Below are 18,509 nucleotides of genomic sequence, written 5' to 3'. Positions count from 1 at the left end.
GGTTGCTAAGATCTCAGTGGAGTGATAAAGCTCTTAAGAAAATCATTTGAAAGAACAGCAGCGTTGCTCCAGCTAGTGTTTGAGTGGTTTTAGGAAGGAATAATAGATGAAAAATGTTCAGAGAACCTTTCTCTTCCAATTTTTGTTCAGACTGAGGTACTCTGCAGACTTTTAAAATAATATTAATAAAAAACAAAACAAAACAAAAAAGCAACTGTATTATTCTAGCTCATAACATGTTTGTGCTTGTTCATTGTTTTCATTATTAATCATTATTGATTAGCAATGCACACTGTGTTTTAGAAATTCTCCAATAGACATAGTTTTCCAGTAGAAGGATCAGGCTCAGCTGTGCCTGCTTACAGTATATAGCTGTAACTGTGGTTCGGGCTATATTTGGCATAGCCAACTTCCAGTGTGCAGATACCACACCAGCAAGTGCTAATGGGGACAGGGGAAAACAGCCTTTGTAAACCTAACTCACCCTTTATTACTCCATTTTGGTCAGGCTAAAGCTTTATTCCCAAAAAGCTCAGCGAGTCTGATTTTTGTTTTCTTTTTACTGATTACTTAAAAGGGCAAAATAATATATACATTTTATTTTTTCCCATTTTGCTCCGGTTTTCTAACAGTGGGAATGACAAAGAAGGTTCTGTGCAGTATGTGAGTGAGTGTACTTTAAGTAAGATATTACTCAGTGGGGCAAGTCCAGAACATTCATGCAGTCCAGCAGTTTTGTGGTGATAGAATTATTAGCTTTAATTTTTCCAGCATATTTCCAGATCTTCCTAATTTTTCTGTCCTTGCCATCCCTACTTACAGCACATCCATGACTACCAATGCAGTCTTTGCTTAGCTTTGAAACATGTTATATTGAAACATACTGACATAACATTATATTATTGACAGCCTTTCATAAATCATGCACTAAACTGTGGCATTCATGGACTATGGGTTTTGTAAAAGCATACTTTTTATTATTACTATTATCAACACTGCAGATTTATGGATGCATTTGAGTTTATAAATGCAATTTGTTTTGTTACTTTAAGCAGTTAACTGCATCTCTTCAGTCCTATCATATGGTAGACTCTCAGAAATTTTAATCATGAAAACAAATAAAATTATTCCTCTTCACTTCTTTATACAATACTTTTTTTATATCTATATGTGTATTCCTTTGTGACAGCTACTTTCTTCCATTATTTAGCAACATGTTTATAAAACTTTGATTTAATGATAATAGATTTTCCTGATTTCCAGGAATACAGTTGTCTTCATGATGGGAGATTAAATAACAGGCAGGCTATGCTATAAATGGGCCATACCCTTTGAATATTCCATGTAGCTGCTAGGATATATATCACATCTTAAACAAAGATCAAAGGACCGAACAGACATATTGTAGCAATATGAAGGGTTTAATTATATGCATGGCTTTTAGAGATAGTTCAATAATATATTATAAAGGGTATTTTAGCACAAAAAGCACTTGGCAGAAGCTTCAGTTGGTTTAGGACTTTAAATATTTGATAGACTGTCTGTTGGTGAAACCACAGAAGAAAAAAGGCTGCTCCATTTTAGCTGGATATGGATTCCTGAAGAGTAAAGCAGAGACACTTATTTCAGATCCTGAAAAATGGGCTAAGATGAAATTAGAATTTGAATCTGTTATACCACAAATCAATAACATAACCAGATTTCTAAGGAAGAAATTTTCTCAACATATGTGATGCAATTGCACAAAATGGACATTGTGGTAGGTTCATACACTACTTTTGCTTCCAGCTCAAATCTAGTATGAAGTGTGATGGACTACTTCTCATTGACAGCCACAGCTGAAAATATCTTTTTTTTTTTATATATATATATTCCATATTATGAAACAAGAATATTTTCTAAAACAGAAAATAATTGGAAAAAAAATTAAAAAAGGAAATCAGGTGATGTGGAAAAAAAATCTGGACTGATAATGAAATTGTCAGCATGCCTGTTTCTATTTTGTACTAACCAGAACAGCTTTGTGTAAATATTTCTAGCAGAAGTCCAGTCTTCATGGCAGAAAAGACAGCTTTATGTCTCTCTGTATTGTATAAAATCTGCTTTAAAGTGCCCTCACTGTGTCTGGTTACTTACTGCATTACATTTAAGCTTTTCGTTCTTGCTTTCCAAGCTCAGCAGAATTCCACAGTGTCACCTAAAGCTCTGTTTCTGTTTCATTTTACACCCACTCTTTTGCTGCCTTCATTAACTCCTAACTTCCACTCTTCATGTGCCTTCTTTGTCTATTTTATCTTAGTTGTGATTCATTCCTCAGATGCTAAGTCTACTTTGTATTTTTGCTTGTGTGTACAGTTGTAGTTATAGAAATCCCAGTGTACTCTACAATCTTCTGGGTAGGGATCTGTCTTCTAGGAAGCTGCACACATATGTTGTACCACAAGTAATGACTAATACTAAAGAAGCAAAGAAAGATAATTTTTAAATGTTGTAGTATTGGAAGTAAAAGACTAGCATGCAAACTGTATGGCTGATTGGAACACAGCATGACACTCAACATTTAGTTCTTCCTAGACCTCTTCACCCACTTCAGATTTGAGATGTATTTGAGTTTGTACTCAGACATTATGGCTTGCAGACATTTATGCTTGAGAAGGGGAAAGATAAATGTGGAAAGTGCTGAAGAAGGCAAGTCTACTCTAGTGTTATCAAGTACGAAACCAAGTAGTCTTTTCATCTTTGTTTCAGGTGAAGGCTTATTTCTGTATGGCTAGGTAGAGACTTATTCTTTATTCATCCAGGACACAAGGAAAAAGTCCTGGGCTGGAAAATATAAAATGGTAAGCAGCTATTGTGAAGAATATGGTTCCTGAAATCCATTAGTGAAAGACTTCGTGTTTCAGTTTGGTAGTCAATTAGTCTCTCCAATTAAAATATAAGTATTTTTCTTATACACAGTTGTGATCAGATAAAACCCACAGCTGGCCCCTGAACTCAGCTGCATACATCACTGAGGTGCTGAGAAATCCCCGGGAGAGGATGAAGGCCAAGGATTATGAGACAGAGCAGACGTCTGCTTTGCCTACTAGTGAGCAAGGGTGAAGCTGCAGTGACCACATTCATAGCTACTACTGAACAGCCTCCACAGCCAGGTACCCAATTAGGTGACAGCTAGTGCAAATTACTGATGATGAATCAATGAGCTGCAGACGAGTTGTTTCCAAGCCTCTCAGCCTCTCGCCCAACAGAGTCTTGCTTTGTTATACAAATATGTCTGGTTCCAGTGTGCCAGACAAGTATCACCAAGCACTCTTAAAAAAATGAACTAATTACCAGTTGTCTACTTTGATACAGATGCTATTTCCCTTCCTTCCCTTCCCTTCCCTTCCCTTCCCTTCCTTCCCTTCCCTTCCTTCCCTTCCCTTCCCTTCCCTTCCTTCCCTTCCCTTCCCCTTCCCTTCCCTTCCCTTCCTTCCCTTCCTCTTCCCTTCCCTTCCCTTCCCTTCCCCTTCCCCTTCCCCTTCTCCCTTCCCCTTCCCTTCCCCTTCCCCTTCCCCTTCCCCTTCCTTCCCCTTCCCCTTCCCCTTCCCCTTCCCTTCCCCATTCCGCCCTTCCCCTTTCCCCTTCCTGTTCTTTTTCTTGGTCTTTCCTTTTCGTTTTCTTTTCTTTCTTTTCTCTTTTTTTTTCTTTTTCTTTTTCTTTCTTTTTTTTCTTTTTCTTTTTCTTTTTTCTTTTTCTTTTTCTTTTTCTTTTTCTTTTTCTTTTTCTTTTTCTTTTCTTTTTCTTTTTCTTTTTCTTTTTCTTTTTCTTTTTCTTTTCTTTTTCTTTTTCTTTTTCTTTTTCTTTTTCTTTCTCTTCTCTTTCTCTTTCTCTTTCTCTTTTTCTTTCTCTTTCTCTTCTCTTTCTCTTTCTCTTTCTCTTTCTCTTTCTCTTCTCTTTCTCTTTCTCTTCTCTCTTCTCTTTCTCTTTCTCTTTTCTTTCTCTCTCTTCTTTCTTTTCCTTTCTCTTTCTCTTTCTCTTTCTCTTTCTCTTTCTCTTTCTCTTTCTCTTTTCTCTTTCTCTTTCTCTTTCTCTTTCCTCTTTCTCTTTCTCTTTCTCTCTTTCTCTTTCTCTTTCTCTTTCTCTTCTTCTCTTTCTCTTTCTCTTTCTTTTTCTTTTTCTTTTTTCCTTTTTCTTTTTCTTTTTCTTTTTCTTTTTTCTTTTCTTTTTCTTTCTTTTTCTTTTTCTTTTTCTTTTTCTTTTTCTTTTTCTTTTTCTTTTTCTTTTTCTTTTTCTTTTTCTTTTTCTTTTTCTTTTTCTTTTTCTTTTTCTTTTTCTTTCTTCTTTCTTTTCTTTTTCTTTTTCTTTTTCTTTTTCTTTTTCTTTTTTCTTTTTCTTTTTCTTTTTCTTTTTCTTTTTCTTTTTCTTTTTCTTTTTCTTTTTCTTTTTCTTTTTCTTTTTCTCTTTCTCTTTCTCTTTCTCTTTCTCTTTCTCTTCTCTTTCTCTTCTCTTCTTTCTGTTTCTGTTTCTGTTTCTGTTTCTTTCTTTTCTTTTTTCTTTTTCTTTTCCTTTTTTTCTATTTCTCTTTTTTTTTTATTTTTTTCTTTTTCTTCTCCTTCTGCACATATAGAGTAGCAGGAGGATTTCTCATTTAGTGTATTCAATGTATTTAAGAAGGACCAGGAGTCAAGGGAGAGGACACTTTAATACAGCATTCTTTCACATTTTAAAACTGATGCATCCCATAAGGCACAACAGAGACATAAAAGATGTTTTGATTAAAAGAGGCAGGTAGGCAACAAGGGAGCATGGGGGAATGGGAGTTTGGTTCAGTCATTTCCTAAGATGGAAGGCACGTACAAGATCATTTATTCAGTGAAAAACACGCTGGACTAGACTTACTGTTGTCTTTGTGGCCCCATGGATGTAAGCATGCCCTTTTGGCAAGGAAGTCACCTGTTGATGGAAAAGGTAAGGTTCCCTCAGACCGTGGTCCATACCTAAGTGAATATTGCCTCTCAACTCCAGACAGCTATTTCAAGTGGCAGTTAGGTGACCTAACAAAACTGGATGTGGGATTTAATTTCCCTGCAGTCAGAATTTTGAAACGCCCAAGTTCAATTTTTTAAAGAAAGGCAATAAAGTTTGGGCTTCTATGTCCCAGTTACATTTAAAAATAGGCTTGTACTTAGTAAGCAACGTAAGCACTCAAGGAGCTTCCATGTTCCTAGTTTTCTGAACTTGATATTATGTGTTTGTGTTTTTTTCTGTTGTTGTTTTTGGTTGTTGTTGTTTTGTTTTGTTTTTAAATTTCTCTCAGATCAAGAGCTGAGGCTGTGGTTTAGAATTACTCGTTCAACACCACAGGCTAAATACCTACAGAGACAATGCAGGACTTCCTCACAGCTCTTCAAGTGTAAGAAGCTGTCCGATGGGATGAAGTCAGTCTGTCATAAATGGATGTTGAGTGCTGCAATGTGACAGATGAGGTCAAACATTTTTGTTCTGTCAGTTTGAGTGATATTGCAGACCTGAAGGCTTCCGACTGGCTGAGTTTTAATCACTGAAGTAATTTTCCGCGTGTGTGTTTCTTTGCAATGTTGCATTGGAAATTCCACAACTCTTAGCACAGACTGTTGCTGATTCCATTTAAGAGAAAAATCTCTGTCTGATTTAAGAGCCTAGCTCTTTACCAGAGACATAAGGTACAAGTCTGACTTCACACATGCCATGCACTGAAATCAATGAGTCCTAAGAATTAGATAAATTTGGTGGGATTTTTAGGGATGCCGTTTCTGTTTGACACTTGAATGGAACATATGAGCAGAGGTATACACTGTGCTGTATTTCTGCTATAGCAAGGAAAATTGTGTAAATTTCCTTACCATAAGGATGTAAGATGGTCAGTGACTGCACTACTGTACTAGTCATGGCATGACTTAGAGAGTGTGGACAAGGATTTACAGGAGCATAACAGCCCTGTACGAGGGTGAGGTACATAAGTACACTCCTGAGCCCAGAGTGCTTGGTATCTTGTAGACTGTGTCAGGATCAATCTTCTGATTCTCACAGAAAATTAGCTTTAAATGGGTAGAAATTATTCTTCAAGGACTTCCTTTCAGATGGCTAAAATATATTGTTTTGATTGGTCTTAATAGCTTGATAGAAACCATTCAGTTGCTATATTAACCTTGTGACTCAATACATTACCTCGTAGATGACATGAAGAAGAGCAGAAAATACCTTGACACATCGTATGGAATTGAACTAAGAAGTGTTAGATGTTAATGGGTTCTGGGCTTGCTTACTTTAAAAACTCTGCAAGATATGAAGAAAAAATGCTTTGATTATTATTCATTATTGACATTCTTACTTATTTTATTTTGAAAAAGTCTCATGAGAACCTTCTGTTACAGGATAGGCCATGTTGTCAGACAGGGTAGGGAACATGACATATGGTTAATGGTCCAAGTTGTCTGAGGGCAAGAGTCAAATGATCCAAGATTCACTGAAGTTTCTGTGCTCTCCTGTCAGCAAAGGTTTTGGGAAGATGTGCATGGGTCTCAGTGCAGAAAAGTAGGTTCAGCGACCACTGAAACACAGATCTATAGCCTAAAGCTGGATCTCATGACTTATTAACAAATGCTACTCAACATCGTGCCACAAGCTCAAGTGGATTAGAAAGTTACTGACTCTTTCTTTCAAGACTCCAGAAGTCAAGGTAAAATTAAAAATTAAAGTTTGCATAATTTTGATGACTAATATGGCTAATAAGTGGTCCATGAAATGACAGTGGATTGTAGACCATAATAAACTTTCTTTAACGCTTATTTTCATTTTCATTTGCATCAGCTGATGTGAGCAGTGAGACTGCTATTATCAGGCTAATATGAGATCGGTGTTCTCAAACTTTGAAGGATCAATCTCTGCCTTAGAAACACTCTGCATTTTTTCTTTTGTTTGACCCTTCCTGCCAAAGAGGAGTTTTAATTCCCAGTGGTGGACACTAGAATTTCTCAGATTTCACGATTCTGATCTTCTAAATTCAATGTGAGAATAAAGTAAAATAGCAGAAAGGTATCTTCATGTTGGCTTAGAGACCCTGAAAGTCTCTGCGCACAGAGAGGAAAACAACTTGTTTGTCTTTCCAGTGACTCTTCAGATATGTAGCATCACTTAGAATATTGAATCATGTTTAATATCAGCTGAGTTCTTTCCCTTTTCTAATTGCAAACAGTATAAATGATGTTATCATCTGCTGTCATTCAAAAGTAGGTAAACAGTTCAAACCATGCAGCCAGCTCAGTAGGTTTACAGAGTACCGTTTCTTCTTAGACAAATGTGGATCGAAAACACAGGGCTGTCAGATGGCTGTATGGCAGTAGCACTGAAGGGTGCTAACAAGAATCTGTGGAAGCTGTGATACACAGCTGTGGTGAAACTGCACCCTGACAATAATACAAAGGGGAAAAAGTACTGTAACCCAAGGAAAGCCACAATGTGGAATGAGGTCCCACACTGGAAAGATGAACATAAATAAAAGCAGGGAAAAGACACACTAGTGGTGAGTGGGTGGAACACTTGGTACAAAACACCTCAGTCACAGCAGATTCACCTGGAGACTATTGTTCAGTCATAAGGTTTTCATAAAGGTTGTCCAGTGGAAGTATGGCTGCCCAACTCACTACTTTCCCATCTAGTCATAGTCTGGGCTTCTTTCATAAGGGAAATAATGTGCTCACTGGCAGCATAGAGAATAATTTTCTCCACAATGGGTAATCCCAGGTGAAATCCCTGAATGGCCCTATAAATGGTCAGGAGAAGGGCCCCTCCTGACCTAAAGATATGTGCTTATATTATAGCAGAACTCCATATGAATGTAGGTTTCATTTTCCTTTATTCTGCCTCATTTCATTGAAAGAATTTTAGAGCCATCTAACTGGCTGTTCTTGAAAGCAATATACAGGAATGCTGCTTCAAAGAAGCATTTCCATAGCAGCCAGATAGATAAGGAATGGGAGTAATTTCTGAAGCCCTCCCTACATATTCTCCCAGGACTTGCTATTTTTTTATATATGGTCTGATTTTCTCTCTGTTGTTCTTAAGCTGGTTTTATTACTGTTTGCCATGCTTTAGATAATTTTTTTTCCTTTCTCTCCTTTTTTTTTTAAATAAACATTTTATCAATTCATTAAAATAATACAATAATGCCTTTATATCTCTTAAATATCTGCCTTCTTCTCTGAAGATGCCTTTTGGCTTTAGATAGCCCTGTTTAGAAGCCAAATTTTTGTTGTTAGTGGTAGTTTGGTTTGGTTCAGTTTTATGCCTTATACACTAAAACGTATGGTGCAGTACTATTACAAAAGGCTACTTCAACCTTTCTAAAGATTACGAGGAGGAATATATGAAGAAAAACAAAACAAAACAGCTGTGGATATTCTCCAGATGGTAGTTGACTAATTTTTCCTTTTTTTCTTTTTTTCTTTTTTTCTTTTTTTTCAGCAAGAGGACAATAGGCAAATTAAATATCATTGAAATTCTAGATTGATTTTTTGAACACACACCAAAAAGCCCCCCCCCCCCCATCCTTTATGATGCATTTACCTCTGTATTTTTCTAGTCATTTAATGTATCTGTAGGCATTATAGAAGCCCTAGGACCCTTTCATTTCTTGTTCTACTATTATCACATTCTGTCACCAGTATTAATACCATGAAACTGGCAGCGAGCACAGAGATATATTTGATGCTTTAGAAATAATGAAATGTCACTCGCATTACAGAACAATGTGGCATTTAATGATTTAATGGGACTATGCAAAGTTTATTTGCATTATTATTCCACTGTAACGATTTTTGGCAGTCAAAGCTTCCAAAAATATCACTGAATATTAATTCAGATGAACTTTAAAGGCAGCTACATAGGGAGTGACCTGAAATCAAAGCTCTTGGTCCTAGCCTTCAAAGTGGTCTACCCTGGAGAGTGTCATTAGATTCCTCTTTTAGCCTCACAGACTTCAAAACTGAGAAGAGGACATGGAGAAAAAGACCCCCCACACTGAGCAGGATCTGTGTCATTCTCAGAAGCAAAAATTAGAAAGCTGGCACAGGTAGAAATGCTGCTGGATTTAGATATCATTACCAGAGCTAATTAAATATTGGAAAATGTTACTTGAATATATTCTGGGAAGAATAAAGTTCCTATTTCCCAGTGATGGCAATTTTAGCAGATTTTACTCATCTTCCAGTGTTAGCTCGACTGAACACTTTCAGTTCTAGCTGTGTTGATCCCTTAGCTTTATGATTGAAGGTTGTCGGAGTGTATTAATACAGAGCATCCAGATGGAATCATTTATCATAAAAGAAATACAAATAAGCTTTTTGGAATGTATATGATGTTTGTGGCTGAAGCGGTGAACCTGTTACTTTGGAGGTCCCTGTTTTATTTTGCTCTCTGAACGTGTATCATAAAGGAATTAGTGCACGCTCCAGAGGAGGGGTTTAGACCAGGGGCTTTTATTTAGCTCCCTGTTCCTCCCCAACCCTCCCTTCCTTTCCCTTCCCCTTCTCAGCCCTCCCCTCTCTCTTATCTAGATTTTTATCCATTATCTGGATGCAGGAGTATAAAGCATCCTTAGCAAGTTTGCTGATGATAATAAAGTGGGTGGTGCTGTTGAATCCCTGGAAGGACAAGAGGTCTTACAGAGGGGTCTAGATACATTAAAACACTGGGCAATCGTCAACGGCATGAAGTTCAACAAGATAAATGCCAGGTGCGGCACCTGGGAAAGAGTAATTCTAAACAGAGCTATAGACTGGGAGCACAGTGGCTGGAGAGAAGCCCTGCAGAAAGGGATCTGGGGATGCTGGTTGACAGCAGGCTCAACGTGAGCCAGCAGTGTGCCTTATTAACTAAGAGGTTAAACTGCATTTTGGGGTGAATTAAAGACAGCATAGCCAGCTGGTCACAAGAGGTGATTCTCCTGCCGTTTTAGTGTTGGTACAGCCTCACCTTGAATATTATGTGCAGTTCTGTCTCCACAATGTTAAAAATATATTAAAATGCTTGAAAACAACCAGAGGAAGGCGATGAAGCAGGTAAAAGGTCTGGAATGCATGTCCTGTGAGGACAGGCTGAGGACCCTTGGGTTGTCTAGTCTGGAGAAAAGGAGGCTGAGAGGCAACCTTGTGGCTCTCCGCAAATTGAGGAGGGGAAGTGGAGAGGGAGGTGCCAGTCTCTTTGCCCTGGTCACCAGTGATAGGATGTGAGGGAACAGAATAAAGCTGCAGCAGGGGAGGTTCAGACTGGACATTAGGAAAAAATTATTTACTGTGAGGGTGGTCAAACACTGGAACAGGCTTCCTAGTGAAGTATTTGATGCCCCATGCCTGTCAGTGTTCAAGAGGCATTTGAATAATGTCCTCAGTGATATACTTTGACTTTTGCTTAACCCAGAAGTGATCAGATAGTTGGACTCAATGATCTTTATAGGTCCCTTCTAACTGAACCCTGTAATTCTAACTCTCTTCAGTACAATACATAGAGAAACAAAAACAGATTTTCTTTCTTTTATACATTTATCTTAGAAAGCAAATAGTACCAGCTCTACTTAAAAACAAACTAAAGCTCACCGAAACAAACCAGTCAAACAAAACAAGACAAAATTTTTTATCTCCTTAGCACCTGGAAACCAAATGAGTCTTAAGAACACGAATCTGAAAACGGTATGCCAGAATTATTATATAAAGAAGACCAAAAAGAGAAGACCTTATTGCTGCAGTGAGGATGTGTATACAAGTGAGAAAGAAATGCAACTGGTGCATTCTTTTTAATGTTTATTTATTTATCTATCTATTTATTTATTTATTTAAAGCAACTTCTCAATATCTTGGTTGGAAGGCTAATTATCTTAACTGCAGGATCCAGGCTGAAATCAGTTGTTAATCCAGTGTAATTGTTAGGATCACAGGTTTCTCAGGACCTATAGAAATCAGCTCATGCAACTTAATTAAGCTCCCCCATACACATGCATACTGACAAAGTCTTTAATTAAATGCTTGCACAGTATTTTCCCAACTGGAACTGTGGTAGATCAATGGCTTTTGGAAAAGGAAAGGAAGAAATTCTTGCCAGCAGGGCCTCTACCTTTCTGGCTGCAGTAAGGACGACATTTAGCAAATGCAGCAGGGAACATCTAGAAAAGGTGATTTTGTGAATGGGGAGCAGGATTCTCTCCTTGTCTCTGCTCATGTGGTAGCAGCAACAGCCTTCTGCCAAGTTCTGCCTATGTAGTTGTAATCCTGTATCTTTACAGGCATTCACCTAAAGTGTTGCTTGTCCTAGGGGATTTGGGGGAGCAAAAAAGATAATATTAGTGTGCATTTTTTGGGTCTAGATAATGAATTGATAAATATGTGCAGAGTCCCATATAGTCAGCTACTAAATACTCACACTAGGGTATCTACAGTCATAGTCTACACTGTTAAATTAGTACATTTGCTCAGAGAGTTGAAGGCAGAATTTGCGACTAAAAATGGGATTGTGAATATTTTAACGAACAAAACAAAACGATACAAAAAAAAAAACAAACTTGACTCTGCTCAGGATTTGAAATAGATCACTATTTTTCTATGGCATTTAGCATTGCAAAAGATATTAAAGATTTTATTCTTCACCACTTCTGTTTTGTAACAGTGAGATGGCTGCAATCAAGTGATAAATAAATTTGTTGTAACATCATTAGAAATGAGACCCAACCCCAACATATACATATGTACATTAGTATATGTAACATCATTCAGTTAGCTATTACATTACAATAGCTTGCCCTTGGATATTACACTGTTGTTATATCAAGGATGTGGAATTTATAGAAGTTTTTTTTTTTTTTTTTTTTTAATGCTTAGAAGTATATTCTGATCTACTTTGGAGATTAAAGATTACTGGGTACAGACTTATTAAGACATAGCAAGGAGTCAGATGAATTTCCAGATTCAGGATAGTCACTAAAGATTCACTTCATCTAACTTTAGACATTCAAAAATTAGGTCTTTCTAGCAGGAGTCAAGGCAACTAGGCAATAGCAAGAGATCTGTACTTCCAAGGAGTGATTCATTTTGACTATTTTAGAAGCTTCTTTTAAGAAGGGATGTATTATACTCCTTAAATGCACTTCTGTATGCCCTGACTATAGCTAAGCCTAGATGACTAGACTGCATTAATTACCTACATTTTGATAGCTGAATTTAGATTAAATGATTCCTAAGTGTGTGTATCCTTGGTGTAGTGTAGTGCTCAGGCACTGCAGAGTGTCCAAGAGAATGTCACCTTCAGAAGAATGAGACCCATTTATTTTACAAATTATTTAGATCCTGAGTGCCTCAAACACACAAAGTAAAATTAATATCAACTATGGTGAATTGGTGAATTTGTAAAAGGCTTCCCATCCTGTGTTTTGTAATTAACAATTCTTGTCCAGGGGCCTGCTTGCAAAGGAAGATTTAAAAATAATAATAAAAAATTTCCCTTCCCTTCCCTTCCCTTCCCTTCCCTTCCCTTCCCTTCCCTTCCCTTCCCTTCCCTTCCCTTCCCTTCCCTTCCCTTCCCTTCCCTTCCCTTCCCTTCCCTTCCCTTCCCTTCCCTTCCCTTCCCTTCCCTTCCCTTCCCTTCCCTTCCCTTCCCTTCCCTTCCCTTCCCTTCCCTTCCCTTCCCTTCCCTTCCCTTCCCTTCCCTTCCCTTCCCTTCCCTTCCCTTCCCTTCCCTTCCCTTCCCTTCCCTTCCCTTCCCTTCCCTTCCCTTCCCTTCCCTTCCCTTCCCTTCCCTTCCCTTCCCTTCCCTTCCCTTCCCTTCCCTTCTTCCATGTTCATGAATGTTTTGCAAGGTCACAGGTCTATTTAAGTAAAAGTTTCTGTCAAACATTTCTGAGAAATTATTACTTTAAATTGAAAAGAAAGGGGCATGAGAAATTCAACAATCACAGAAAAGCCTATAGAATTTTTAAAACCAAAAACTCTCCATATGAAAAAAACATATTTCACTATGACATATAAAGTTTATTGTTATTTCTGCCTCCAGAATCTCTCAATCATATAATGAGAATCTATTAAGAACAGTCATGTCCCGCCTCCCCACACCCCCCTTAACTGGTAAGAAACAAAACAAAAACAAAAACAAAACCTGCAAGTTGGTTTACTTGTATGTTCTGAAATAGACATATTATAGAAATAATAATCTTCCATAGTAATAATTTACTTTTGGGAAACAAATTTAAAACTAACAAAGCTTCTCCCTACCACTATATTTGTGCCTCTATTAATAAAAAATGAGTATCACAGATCTCCTCAGCTTCTTTGTTTCTGAACACACCAACAGGCTAATGAAAAGGTAGATTATCATCAAATGGGACTTGGTATATCTCTACTGAGGTCAGTGGTGTGTTCCTTATATTTATCTGCAGAAAAATTGGCTCAGTCTTCTCTAGCTACATGTGAATCCTTTTAATAACCTGTTGACTTATATTCTTATTATGCTCTGCAGCGGTGAAAACCTCTGAGAGATGTTATAATGTGACCCATAATTAGCATTTGACATATAAAGTGAACTCTAACAGGACAGATCAAATACAGTTCCCTGACATCTTGCTTCTAATAATTTAAAGAGAAAGATCAAATGCCAAGTTTCCTTGCTCCTTCTCAAGTAGCTGAAACCCATGGAGGATGGTGCTGGCTGACAGTAAAGCTCCTTTTTGTGCAGCCAAACACAAGGTCTGCATGTCACTCTAGTCCTGAGTTTGCCACATTTTCAAGAATAAAGTGAGCTTAATATGGCATGAGGGCTTGCACAAAGGCAGGCTGCCTGGGTAGATTCTGGCATGTTTTCCCAGCATTTTTACTTCTCTGTAATTTGCCAGGTGTTTTGGAAAAGCTGAAATATATCAAAGAACAATGTTTAGTTTCATATTCTGACACAAATTGTAAGTCATGACACTTCTTCAGTTTTGCACAGAAACCATTCATACCTATTTGAAATGTAGAAAAGTTAGTCAAAAGAAAAAAAAAAAAAAAAGAACTTCTGTTTCAGATCATTTCAACCAAACTACCCATTCAGATACTCATCTGGGAAACACTAGTTTACCCTCACATAACATGACTGAGAAGCTCAGAGATTTTCACCTTCATTTCACACAGAGAGCCTGACCTATGGGGATAAAGGTTTGGCTTAGCTGCTCACTTGCAGCCATTTAGTGCCATTTGAGATGCTGCTTGGCGTCCAGTTACTACTCCTGGTGGATGTGTACCTCCTATAGTTATATGTTATATCAAACCAGCCCCACAAAGATAGCTTCACACAGCTCAAATGGAACTTGACACCAAAATGCAAGCAGCTGAATTAAACCGTGGGTGACTTCATAACTGATCTCTGTGATGGAAGTGGGAAATGACCTGCATTTTGTGATGTGTAAGACAAACTCTTACAAATGTTATGTGTTCTTTTCTGTAACTATTCTAAAATTCCAGATTGCTTTTAAAACTCGTGTGCTGTCTCATAATTACAGAACTATGGGATGCGAGTCAGCTCCAGGCTCAAACACCTCAGATTATGTGACATGTCAACAAATTAGGTGTCTGCATTTCTCAAAGACAGTGGGGAGCTAATGAATACTGCCAGTGGAGTCTAAAGCACAATTAAAGTGTGCTCATGCTAAAGCAGATATTTAGTCAGCTGAGGCCTCCCCTGCATTATAGTCAATGCAACCAAGACTACAACCAACCTTCCCATATTAGACTAGTTCTTGATTATTTGGGAGCACCAGGTTCAACAATGACTTCCCCTGATCTCATCCATCACCTGCATCACAAATTGTCCTTAACATACACCAGAAAACCCCCAGAGAACACCCCTGGGCCCCACACACTTCCCCCTCCCATGCAGACCCCTATAGTCACTCATGCTGTGATAAAAGTTTACCTCACCATTATCGTCAACGATGAGGTCTCATGGGCTGAACAAGCCCTCAGCAACTTCCTGATAACAGACTGGATCTGGTTCCCAGGCAAGCAGGAAACATCAAGCAACAGCAGGTCTGGCCAGTGGATGGGTGTCTTCTGTGCACTGACTCTTGTAGATCAGTTCAGCTCCCTCAGTTACCTCTCCCACAGGTGCTTGTCCCTCCTCTCCTGTTGCCAGCTGACATGTTCCTTCCATGACTGCATGTCTGGTAGGAGATCATGAGCTCCCAGCCAGCCTCCACCACCATGGGACCCCCACCTGCTGCTCCCAGTTCTGATCAGCATAGGGGACTATGTCCTACTATGTGCCCACATCACTGCACTGACTCTTATGGTCTCATGAAGTTTCTTGCAGTGCCCTGGGGTTCAGGGCATGCCCTGCTCCAGGCCAATAGCAACATTAACTCCTTGGTTCCCCTCTGCATTCCCTGGTGCCCCTGTAAAAGGCACAAGGCTGAGCACAACTCCACACCAGCCTCTCTTAGAGGATCACCTGCCTGGTAATTTAGTTTTCATGTGTGATATTTTTACTTGGTATCCATGGCACCTGGAGTCTTGGTTAAGTGCTTTGTCTCTGTATTATGCAGAGAAACAAAGACATAAATATTGCTGCAGTCTCTTGCTGCATGCTCTGTGGGGCTTACAAAGACAAGGGTACATTTGCTGACAAGAAGATTCCCTGCTCTGTTTGGTCTTGGTGTTTCTGTTGTTGTTTATTCCCTGAATAGCAACCAGTGAACCTCAGAAGTGAAAGACAGGCATATTGGAGCCACTTCAGATAGAGCAGAATAAATACTTAGTTGTGACTACTGCCTGCTTGTGCCATATTAACATGTAAATCATCCTACACCTGTGCTCAGCATTGCCCTGGGGCCCTCAGTCTGGGAGTGGGAAAAGATAAAATGAGCACTCATTAAAAGAGAAGAAAAAAGTCACCCTGTCAAAATCCATCACTCCTTTTTACACAGTTCAGTGTTGCACTAATTCAGTATACCTGCCTCCAAAAGGGACAAGCAGCCTCTGGGAAATGTGGCACAATGACAGAGTTGTATTTTTGGTAGTTCTGTGGAAGGGTTTAAAAAAGGGCAGAGAGTTTGTGCATGACTCTTCTCCAGGTTGTGCTGGGAGATAGCCAATTCATTCCTTCAGCAGAAGAATCAAACTAAATGATCATGATTGCCATAATCAAGACATTAGCAGGATATAAGGGGAGAAAAGTTTGCAGGGAAAGGAAATATCTACTCCCTAAGATGCTCAGCCAATACTTCATAATGAATAACTCACCTGAGACTTTTTGCCACTTTTCTTCTTTGTGAATCATCCTTAAATCGATTGAAAATTTCTCAAGAGCATTAGTTAACTAAGAGTACTAATCTTAGCATTGTATCTTTATAATTCCTCTTCTGTACCTGATTCACCTGACTATGACTATCTGTTATTAAGTATTTCAAGGAAGTTTTGCATTCCCAAAGTATCAGTGGTCTCTTGATGCTCATTACAATTTTAATCTTTACTTTCTACAACCATTTTCCAACATTTTTGCACAACTCACTACATTATTGAACATTCTTGCAAAGAAATTTGGTAATTTTTACATTTGGTAAATTATTAACTGAAAAGACATCTTCACTACAAATTCTGTGCATAATATGCAGCTGCATACAGAATAGTATTTTAAAGGAAGATTTAAGTTACAGAGTTTTAAATGTTTGGAAATGTCATATTAGTGCCTATTCTTTGTTCATTTTGATGCCTTAGAATTTTATTATTATTTATTATTATTTACTATTGTTTTTGTTATTTTCTTCTGTGTTTTCCTTGTTTTTATTTTTTTTCTAGCCCAATTCATATTTATAAAATTTACAAAGAATTAGACAGTTGACCTGGCCACATTCTTTTAATTTTGCTCACTTCGACTTATGGGACTTATGGTTACCAAAACTGTGTAGGCATCAGGGAAAAAATAAAAATAATTTTTAAAAAGTACTCAACGATTACTAGTCCTAGGAATATTATGATGCAGGCATAATCAAGAGTAGATCTTTCACATAAAATTATTAGTAATGCAATCAATGAAGGAAAAATGTAGCAATAAGTAATAAATATAAAGTTTTTTTAGACTAAGAATTATGAAATGTTTGTCCCCCAAAATTATTAATAAGTGATGACCATGAAACATGGTGAAGAATACAGGATTATACAGGAAAAGATAGTTAAATTTAGCAAAATTTTAAAATGAATGGAAGTCTCAGCAATTCTGCAGTAATAAGTCTTGTACAGGTTTCCAAGAATATTATATACAGGACTTTTTTCACCAAATTGTCCAACTATATGTGTAAAATGTTCATTTCCATGTGTAAACTGGATTTACAGAGCAAGTACTAGCTCATTACAAATTACAGTTTCATGTATCTATTTGTGCACTGAACAACCTATACTATAACACTGAACTTTCATCTTCTACATGGAATTGCCTCTGTTTTTTTGGTATACTACATGTGGCCAAGAAGGCCAACAGCATCCTGGCTTGTATAAGAAACAGTGTGGCCAGCAGGGCTAGGGAAGTGATTGTCCCCCTGTACTCGGCTCTGGTGAGGCCGCACCTCGAGTACTGTGTTCAGTTTTGGGCCCCTCGCTACAAGAAGGACATGGAGGTGCTCAAGCAAGTCCAGAGAAAGGCAACAAAGCTGGTGAGGGGTCTGGAGAACAAGTCTTACGAGGAGCAGCTGAGGGAGCTGGGCTTGTTCAGCCTGGAGAAGAGGAGGCTCAGGGGCGACCTTATCGCTCTCTACAGTTACCTTAAAGGAGGCTGTAAAGAGGTGGGGGTTGGTCTGTTCTCCTACGTGCCTGGTGACAGGACGAGGGGGAATGGGCGAAAGTTGCGACAGGGGAGGTTTAGGTTGGATATTAGGAAGAACTTCTTTACTGAAAGGGTTGTTCAGCATTGGAATAAGCTGCCCAGGGAGGTGGTTGAGTCACCATCCCTGGAGGTCTTTAAAAGACATTTAGATTTAGAGCTTAGTGATATGGTTTAGTGGAGGACTTTAATTAGTGTTAGGCCGGAGGTTGGACTCAGTGATCTTGGAGGTCTCTTCCAACCTAGATGATTCTGTGATTCTGTGATACTGTAACTTTTCCCTGGATGTGTTTTGGAAGGGACCAAATTATAGCTTAGTTAACCAAATACTTTCTGCAATCACCCACGTGCATAAATAAATTAATAAATAAAGAAAACACAAAGATAACTTCATATACCTATGAAGTTATTCATATACCAGCAGTCAGCTGCTGCCATCAAAAAGAAAGCAAAAATCATAGGAATACAAGAGCAGTAAATGTGTTATGTTGTCATGACAACTGCCATTTCTAGTCTGGAGAGCTGAGAGAGAAAACATGCATGCACAGTGGAACAGGAGAGAAAACTTTATAAGCATAGATGTCCAGGCCAAAATTAGAACTGAGTCAAACCTTCTTAAGTATTTCCAAGGAAAGCCAAAAAGCATTTGCTCAAATTATTGA

Source organism: Anser brachyrhynchus (genome assembly GCF_964034855.1).
Source record: "Anser brachyrhynchus genome assembly, chromosome: 1".
NCBI classification, from domain to species: domain Eukaryota; kingdom Metazoa; phylum Chordata; class Aves; order Anseriformes; family Anatidae; genus Anser; species Anser brachyrhynchus.
This window is presented reverse-complemented; position numbering follows the sequence as displayed.